This window comes from Lissotriton vulgaris, unplaced genomic scaffold (assembly GCF_964263255.1).
Source record: "Lissotriton vulgaris unplaced genomic scaffold, aLisVul1.2 SCAFFOLD_323, whole genome shotgun sequence".
NCBI lineage: Eukaryota > Metazoa > Chordata > Amphibia > Caudata > Salamandridae > Lissotriton > Lissotriton vulgaris.
In genome coordinates, this window is record NW_028251421.1 from 1,638,025 (window position 1) to 1,647,897 (window position 9,873).

A 9,873-nucleotide genomic window follows, 5' to 3' on the forward strand; every position below is an offset into this window, starting at 1 on the left:
CCTGGAAGCATGAAAATCACTTTAAACATGCTAATTTTAGCCCTAACACTGATGATCCACCTACAAATGTGAACTGACGTTCAAAAATAAAACATTTGAAAATGGACCATTCTCCACATTTCTGAAGCATGACGTAATGGGGGGGTGTTATCTTTTTTTTCAAAAATCACCTGTTTTTGCTTGATCATTAAATGCCTCCAAATGGTATTTAATTCACTTCCCGGGGTGAAGAAACCCTTTTTGAGAACTCAGAGTGAGTAAATTGGCCATTTTCATGAACTTTTAACCATTCCATAAATCTTGTGTTTAGGGCCCCTGGAAGCATGAAAATAACTTTAAACATGCTAATTTCAGCTCTAACACTGATGATCCACCTACAAATGTGAACTGACGTTCAAAAAAAAAACATTTGAAAACGGACCATTTTCCATATTTCTGAAGCATGACGTAATGGGGGGGTGTTATCTCTTTTGTCAAAAATCGCCTGTTTTTGTTCGAACATTAAATGCCTCCAAATGGTATTTAATTAACTTCCCGGGGTGAAGAAACCCTTTTTGAGAACTCAGAGTGAGTAAATTGTCCATTTTCATGCACTTTTAACCATTCCATAAATCTTGTCTTTAGGGCCCCTGGAAGCATGAAAATCACTTTAAACATGCTAATTTTAGCTCTAACACTGATGATCCACCTACAAATGTGAACTGACATTCAAAAATAAAACATTTGAAAACGGACCATTTTCCACATTTCTGAAGCATGACGTAATGGGGGGTGGTATCTCTTTTGTCGAGAATCAGCCGTTTTTGCTTGAACATTAAATGCCACCAAATGGTATTTAATTAACTTCCCGGGGTGAAGAAACCCTTTTTGAGAACTCAGAGTTAGTAAATTGGCCATTTTCATGCACTTTTTAACCATTCCATAAATCTTGTGTTTAGGGCCCCTGGAAGCATGAAAATCACTTTAAACATGCTAATTTTAGCTCTAACACTGATGATCCACCTACAAATGTGAACTGACGTTCAAAAATAAAACATTTGAAAATGGATCATTTTCCACATTTCTGAAGCATGACGTAATGGGGAGGGTGTTATCTCTTTTGTCAAAAATCACCTGTTTTTGTTCGAACATTAAATGCCTCCAAATGGTATTTAATTCACTTCCCGGGGTGAAGAAACCCTTTTTGAGAACTCAGAGTGAGTAAATTGGCCATTTTCATGAACTTTTAACCATTCCATAAATCTTGTGTTTAGGGCCCCTGGAAGCATGAAAATCACTTTAAACATGCTAATTTTAGCTCTAACACTGTTGATCCACCTACAAATGTGAACTGACGTTCAAAAATAAAACATTTGAAAACGGACCATTTTCCACATTTCTGAAGCATGACGTAATGGGGGGGTGTTATCTCTTTTGTCGAAAATCAGCCGTTTTTGCTTGAACATTAAATGACTCCAAATGGTATTTAATTATCTTCCCGGGGTGAAGAAACCCTTTTTGAGAACTCAGAGTGAGTAAATTGGCCATTTTCATGAACTTTTAACCATTCCATAAATCTTGTGTTTAGGGCCCCTGGAAGCATGAAAATCACTTTAAACATGCTAATTTTAGCTCTAACACTGATGATCCACCTACAAATGTGAACTGACGTTCAAAAATAAAACATTTGAAAACGGACCATTCTCCACATTTCTGAAGCATGACGTAATGGGGGGGTGTTATCTCTTTTGTCGAAAATCAGCCGTTTTTGCTTGAACATGAAATGCCTCCAAATGGTATTTAATTCACTTCCCGAGCCCCTGGAAGCATGAAAATCACTTTAAACATGCTAATTTTAGCTCTAACACTGATGATCCACCTACAAATGTGAACTGACGTTCAAAAATAAAACATTTGAAAACGGACCATTTTCCACATTTCTGAAGCATGACGTAATGGGGGGGTGTTATCTCTTTTGTCGAAAATCACCGGTTTTTGCTTGAACATTAAATGCCACCAAATGGTATTTAATTAACTTCCCGGGGTGAAGAAACCCTTTTTGAGAACTCAGAGTGAGTAAATTGGCCATTTTCATGCACTTTTAACCATTCCATAAATCTTGTGTTTAGGGCCCCTGGAAGCATGAAAATCACTTTAAACATGCTAATTTTAGCTCTAACACTGATGATCCACCTACAAATGTGAACTGACGTTCAAAAATAAAACATTTGAAAACGGACCATTTTCCACATTTCTGAAGCATGACGTAATGGGGGGGTGTTATCTCTTTTGTCAAAAATCGCCTGTTTTTGTTCGAACATTAAATGCCTCCAAATGGTATTTAATTAACTTCCCGGGGTGAAGAAACCCTTTTTGAGAACTCAGAGTGAGTAAATTGTCCATTTTCATGCACTTTTAACCATTCCATAAATCTTGTCTTTAGGGCCCCTGGAAGCATGAAAATCACGTTAAACATGCTAATTTTAGCTCTAACACTGATGATCCACCTACAAATGTGAACGGACGTTCAAAAATAAAACATTTGAAAATGGACCATTTTCCACATTTCTGAAGCATGACGTAATGGGGGGGTGTTATCTCTTTTGTCAATAATCACCTGTTTTTGTTCGAACATTAAATGCCTCCAAATGGTATTTAATTCACTTCCCGGGGTGAAGAAACCCTTTTTGAGAACTCAGAGTGAGTAAATTGGCCATTTTCATGAACTTTTAACCATTCCATAAATCTTGTGTTTAGGGCCCCTGGAAGCATGAAAATCACTTTAAACATGCTAATTTTAGCTCTAACACTGATGATCCACCTACAAATGTGAACTGACGTTCAAAAATGAAACATTTGAAAACGGACCATTTTCCACATTTCTGAAGCATAACGTAATGGGGTGGTGTTATCTCTTTTGTCGAAAATCAGCCATTTTTGCTTGAACATTAAATGCCTCCAAATGGTATTTAATTATCTTCCCGGGGTGAAGAAACCCTTTTTGAGAACTCAGAGTGAGTAAATTGGCCATTTTCATGCACTTTTAACCATTCCATAAATCTTGTGTTTAGGGCCCCTGGAAGCATGAAAATCACTTTAAACATGCTAATTTTAGCTCTAACACTGATGATCTACCTACAAATGTGAACTGACGTTCAAAAATAAAACATTTGAAAACGGACCATTCTCCACATTTCTGAAGCATGACGTAATGGGGGGGTGTTATCTCTTTTGTCGAAAATCAGCCGTTTTTGCTTGACCATTAAATGCCTCCAAATGGTATTTAATTAACTTCCCGAGCCCCTGGAAGCATGAAAATCACTTTAAACATGCTAATTTTACCTCTAACACTGATGATCCACCTACAAATGTGAACTGACGTTCAAAAATAAAACATTTGAAAACGGACCATTTTCCACATTTCTGAAGCATGACGTAATGGGGGGGTGTTATCTCTTTTGTCGAAAATCACCGGTTTTTGCTTGAACATTAAATGCCACCAAATGGTATTTAATTAACTTCCCGGGGTGAAGAAACCCTTTTTGAGAACTCAGAGTGAGTAAATTGGCCATTTTCATGCACTTTTAACCATTCCATAAATCTTGTGTTTAGGGCCCCTGGAAGCATGAAAATCACTTTAAACATGCTAATTTTAGCTCTAACACTGATGATCCACCTACAAATGTGAACTGACTTTCAAAAATAAAACATTTGAAAACGGACCATTTTCCACATTTCTGAAGCATGACGTAATGGGGGGTGTTATCTCTTTTGTCAAAAATCGCCTGTTTTTGTTCGAACATTAAATGCCTCCAAATGGTATTTAATTAACTTCCCGGGGTGAAGAAACCCTTTTTGAGAACTCAGAGTGAGTAAATTGTCCATTTTCATGCACTTTTAACCATTCCATAAATCTTGTCTTTAGGGCCCCTGGAAGCATGAAAATTGTGTTAAACATGCTAATTTTAGCTCTAACACTGATGATCCACCTACAAATGTGAACGGACGTTCAAAAATAAAACATTTGAAAACGGACCATTTTCCACATTTCTGAAGCATGACGTAATGGGGGGGTGTTATCTCTTTTGTCAAAAATCACCTGTTTTGTTCGAACATTAAATGCCTCCAAATGGTATTTAATTCACTTCCCGGGGTGAAGAAACCCTTTTTGAGAACTCAGAGTGAGTAAATTGGCCATTTTCATGCACTTTTAACCATTCCATAAATCCTGTGTTTAGGGCCCCTGGAAGCATGAAAATCACTTTAAACATGCTGATTTTAGCTCTAACACTTATGATCCACCTACAAATGTGAACTGACGTTCAAAAATAAAACATTTGAAAACGGACCATTTTCCACATTTCTGAAGCATGACGTAATGGGGGGGTGTTATCTCTTTTGTCAAAAATCACCTGTTTTGTTCGAACATTAAATGCCTCCAAATGGTATTTAATTCACTTCCCGGGGTGAAGAAACCCTTTTTGAGAACTCAGAGTGAGTAAATTGGCCATTTTCATGCACTTTTAACCATTCCATAAATCTTGTGCTTAGGGCCCCTGGAAGCATAAAAATCACTTTAAACATGCTAATTTTAGCTCTAACACTGATGATCCACCTACAAATGTGAACTGACGTTCAAAAATAAAACATTTGAAAATGGACCATTCTCCACATTTCTGAAGCATGACGTAATGGGGGGTGTTATCTCTTTTGTCGAAAATCTGCCGTTTTTGCTTGAACAATAAATGCCTCCAAATGGTATTTAATTATCTTCCCGGGGTGAAGAAACCCTTTTTGAGAACTCAGAGTGAGTAAATTGGCTATTTTCATGCACTTTTAATCATTCCATAAATCTTGTGTTTAGGGCCCCTGGAAGCATGAAAATCACTTTAAACATGCTAATTTTAGCTCTAACACTGATGATCCACCTACAAATGTGAACTGACGTTCAAAAATAAAACATTTGAAAACGGACCATTCTCCACATTTCTGAAGCATGACGTAATGGGGGGGTGTTATCTCTTTTGTCGAAAATCAGCTGTTTTTGCTTGAACATTAAATGCCTCCAAATGGTATTTAATTAACTTGCCGAGGCCCTGGAAGCATGAAAATCACTTTAAACATGCTAATTTTAGCTCTAACACTGATGATCCACCTACAAATGTGAACTGACGTTCAAAAATAAAACATTTGAAAACGGACCATTTTCCACATTTCTGAAGCATAACGTAATGGGGGGTGTTATCTCTTTTGTCGAAAATCAGCCGTTTTTGCTTGAACATTAAATGCCACCAAATGGTATTTAATTACCTTCCCGGGGTGAAGAAACACTTTTTGAGAACTCAGAGTGAGTAAATTGGCCATTTTCATGCACTTTTAACCATTCCATAAATCCTGTGTTTAGGGCCCCTGGAAGCATGAAAATCACTTTAAACATGCTGATTTTAGCTCTAACACTTATGATCCACCTACAAATGTGAACTGACGTTCAAAAATAAAACATTTGAAAACGGACCATTTTCCACATTTCTGAAGCATGACGTAATGGGGGGGTGTTATCTCTTTTGTCAAAAATCACCTGTTTTGTTCGAACATTAAATGCCTCCAAATGGTATTTAATTCACTTCCCGGGGTGAAGAAACCCTTTTTGAGAACTCAGAGTGAGTAAATTGGCCATTTTCATGCACTTTTAACCATTCCATAAATCTTGTGCTTAGGGCCCCTGGAAGCATGAAAATCACTTTAAACATGCTAATTTTAGCTCTAACACTGATGATCCACCTACAAATGTGAACTGACGTTCAAAAATAAAACATTTGAAAATGGACCATTCTCCACATTTCTGAAGCATGACGTAATGGGGGGTGTTATCTCTTTTGTCGAAAATCTGCCGTTTTTGCTTGAACAATAAATGCCTCCAAATGGTATTTAATTATCTTCCCGGGGTGAAGAAACCCTTTTTGAGAACTCAGAGTGAGTAAATTGGCCATTTTCATGCACTTTTAATCATTCCATAAATCTTGTGTTTAGGGCCCCTGGAAGCATGAAAATCACTTTAAACATGCTAATTTTAGCTCTAACACTGATGATCCACCTACAAATGTGAACTGACGTTCAAAAATAAAACATTTGAAAACGGACCATTCTCCACATTTCTGAAGCATGACGTAATGGGGGGGTGTTATCTCTTTTGTCGAAAATCAGCTGTTTTTGCTTGAACATTAAATGCCTCCAAATGGTATTTAATTAACTTGCCGAGGCCCTGGAAGCATGAAAATCACTTTAAACAGCTAATTTTAGCTCTAACACTGATGATCCACCTACAAATGTGAACTGACGTTCAAAAATAAAACATTTGAAAACGGACCATTCTCCACATTTCTGAAGCATGACGTAATGGGGGGGTGTTATCTCTTTTGTCAAAAATCAGCCGTTTTTGCTTGAACATTAAATGCCTCCAAATGGTATTTAATTAACTTGCCGAGGCCCTGGAAGCATGAAAATCACTTTAAACAGCTAATTTTAGCTCTAACACTGATGATCCACCTACAAATGTGAACTGACGTTCAAAAATAAAACATTTGAAAACGGACCATTCTCCACATTTCTGAAGCATGACGTAATGGGGGGGTGTTATCTCTTTTGTCAAAAATCAGCCGTTTTTGCTTGAACATTAAATGCCTCCAAATGGTATTTAATTCACTTCCCGAGCCCCTGGAAGCATGAAAATCACTTTAAACATGCTAATTTTAGCTCTAACACTGATGATCCACCTACAAATGTGAACTGATATTCAAAAATTAAAACATTTGAAAACGGACCATTTTCCACATTTCTGAAGCATGACGTAATGGGGGGGTGGTATCTCTTTTGTCGAGAATCAGCCGTTTTTGCTTGAACATTAAATGCCACCAAATGGTATTTAATTAACTTCCCGGGGTGAAGAAACCCTTTTTGAGAACCCAGAGTGAGTAAATTGGCCATTTTCATGCACTTTTTAACCATTCCATAAATCTTGTGTTTAGGGCCCCTGGAAGCATGAAAATCACTTTAAACATGCTAATTTTAGCTCTAACACTGATGATCCACCTACAAATGTGAACTGACGTTCAAAAATAAAACATTTGAAAACGGACCATTTTCCACATTTCTGAAGCATGACGTAATGGGGGGGTGTTATCTCTTTTGTCGAAAATCAGCCGTTTTTGCTTGAACATTAAATGCCTCCAAATGGTATTTAATTATCTTCCCGGGGTGAAGAAACCCTTTTTGAGAACTCAGAGTGAGTAAATTGGCCATTTTCATGCACTTTTACCATTCCATAAATCTTGTGTTTAGGGCCCCTGGAAGCATGAAAATCACTTTAAACATGCTAATTTTAGCTCTAACACTGATGATCCACCTATAAATGTGAACTGACGTTCAAAAATAAAACATTTGAAAACGGACCATTTTCCACGTTTCTGAAGCATGACGTAATGGGGGGGGTGTTATCTCTTTTGTTGAAAATCAGCCATTTTTGCTTGAACATTAAATGCCTCCAAATGGTATTTAAATAACTTCCCGAGCCCCTGGAAGCATGAAAATCACTTTAAACATGCTAATTTTAGCCCTAACACTGATGATCCACCTACAAATGTGAACTGACGTTCAAAAATAAAACATTTGAAAACGGACCATTTTCCACATTTCTGAAGCATGACGTAATGGGGGGGTGTTATCTCTTTTGTCGAAAATCAGCCGTTTTTGCTTGAACATTAAATGCCTCCAAATGGTATTTAATTCACTTCCCGGGGTGAAGAAACCCTTTTTGAGAACTCAGAGTGAGTAAATTGGCCATTTTCATGCACTTTTAACCATTCCATAAATCTTGTGCTTAGGGCCCCTGGAAGCATGAAAATCACTTTAAACATGCTAATATTAGCTCTAACACTGATGATCCACCTACAAATGTGAACTGACGTTCAAAAATAAAACATTTGAAAACGGACCATTCTCCACATTTCTGAAGCATGATGTAATGGGGGGTGTTATCTCTTTTGTCGAAAATCAGCCGTTTTTGCTTGAACAATAAATGCCTCCAAATGGTATTTAATTATCTTCCCGGGGTGAAGAAACCCTTTTTGAGAACTAAGAGTGAGTAAATTGGCCATTTTCATGCACTTTTAACCATTCCATAAATCTTGTGTTTAGGGCCCCTGGAAGCATGAAAATCACTTTAAACATGCTAATTTTAGCTCTAACACTGATGATCCACCTACAAATGTGAACTGATGTTCAAAAATAAAACATTTGAAAACGGACCATTCTCCACATTTCTGAAGCATGACGTAATGGGGGGGTGTTATCTCTTTTGTCGAAAATCAGCTGTTTTTGCTTGAACATTAAATGCCTCCAAATGGTATTTAATTAACTTGCCGAGGCCCTGGAAGCATGAAAATCACTTTAAACAGCTAATTTTAGCTCTAACACTGATGATCCACCTACAAATGTGAACTGACGTTCAAAAATAAAACATTTGAAAACGGACCATTCTCCACATTTCTGAAGCATGACGTAATGGGGGGGTGTTATCTCTTTTGTCGAAAATCAGCCGTTTTTGCTTGAACATTAAATGCCTCCAAATGGTATTTAATTATCTTCCCGGGGTGAAGAAACCCTTTTTGAGAACTCAGAGTGAGTAAATTGGCCATTTTCATGCACTTTTAACCATTCCATAAATCTTGTGTTTAGGGCCCCTGGAAGCATGAAAATCACTTTAAACATGCTAATTTTAGCTCTAACACTGATGATCTACCTACAAATGTGAACTGACGTTCAAAAATAAAACATTTGAAAACGGACCATTCTCCACATTTCTGAAGCATGACGTAATGGGGGGGTGTTATCTCTTTTGTCGAAAATCAGCCGTTTTTGCTTGACCATTAAATGCCTCCAAATGGTATTTAATTAACTTCCCGAGCCCCTGGAAGCATGAAAATCACTTTAAACATGCTAATTTTACCTCTAACACTGATGATCCACCTACAAATGTGAACTGACGTTCAAAAATAAAACATTTGAAAACGGACCATTCTCCACATTTCTGAAGCATGACGTAATGGGGGGGTGTTATCTCTTTTGCCGAAAATCAGCCGTTTTTGCTTGAACATTAAATGCCTCCAAATGGTATTTAATTCACTTCCCGAGCCCCTGGAAGCATGAAAATCACTTTAAACATGCTAATTTTAGCTCTAACACTGATGATCCACCTACAAATGTGAACTGACGTTCAAAAATAAAACATTTGAAAACGGACCATTTTCCACATTTCTGAAGCATAACGTAATGGGGGGTGTTATCTCTTTTGTCGAAAATCAGCCGTTTTTGCTTGAACATTAAATGCCACCAAATGGTATTTAATTACCTTCCCGGGGTGAAGAAACACTTTTTGAGAACTCAGAGTGAGTAAATTGGCCATTTTCATGCACTTTTAACCATTCCATAAATCCTGTGTTTAGGGCCCCTGGAAGCATGAAAATCACTTTAAACATGCTGATTTTAGCTCTAACACTTATGATCCACCTACAAATGTGAACTGACGTTCAAAAATAAAACATTTGAAAACGGACCATTTTCCACATTTCTGAAGCATGACGTAATGGGGGGTGTTATCTCTTTTGTCGAAAATCTGCCGTTTTTGCTTGAACAATAAATGCCTCCAAATGGTATTTAATTATCTTCCCGGGGTGAAGAAACCCTTTTTGAGAACTCAGAGTGAGTAAATTGGCCATTTTCATGCACTTTTAATCATTCCATAAATCTTGTGTTTAGGGCCCCTGGAAGCATGAAAATCACTTTAAACATGCTAATTTTAGCTCTAACACTGATGATCCACCTACAAATGTGAACTGA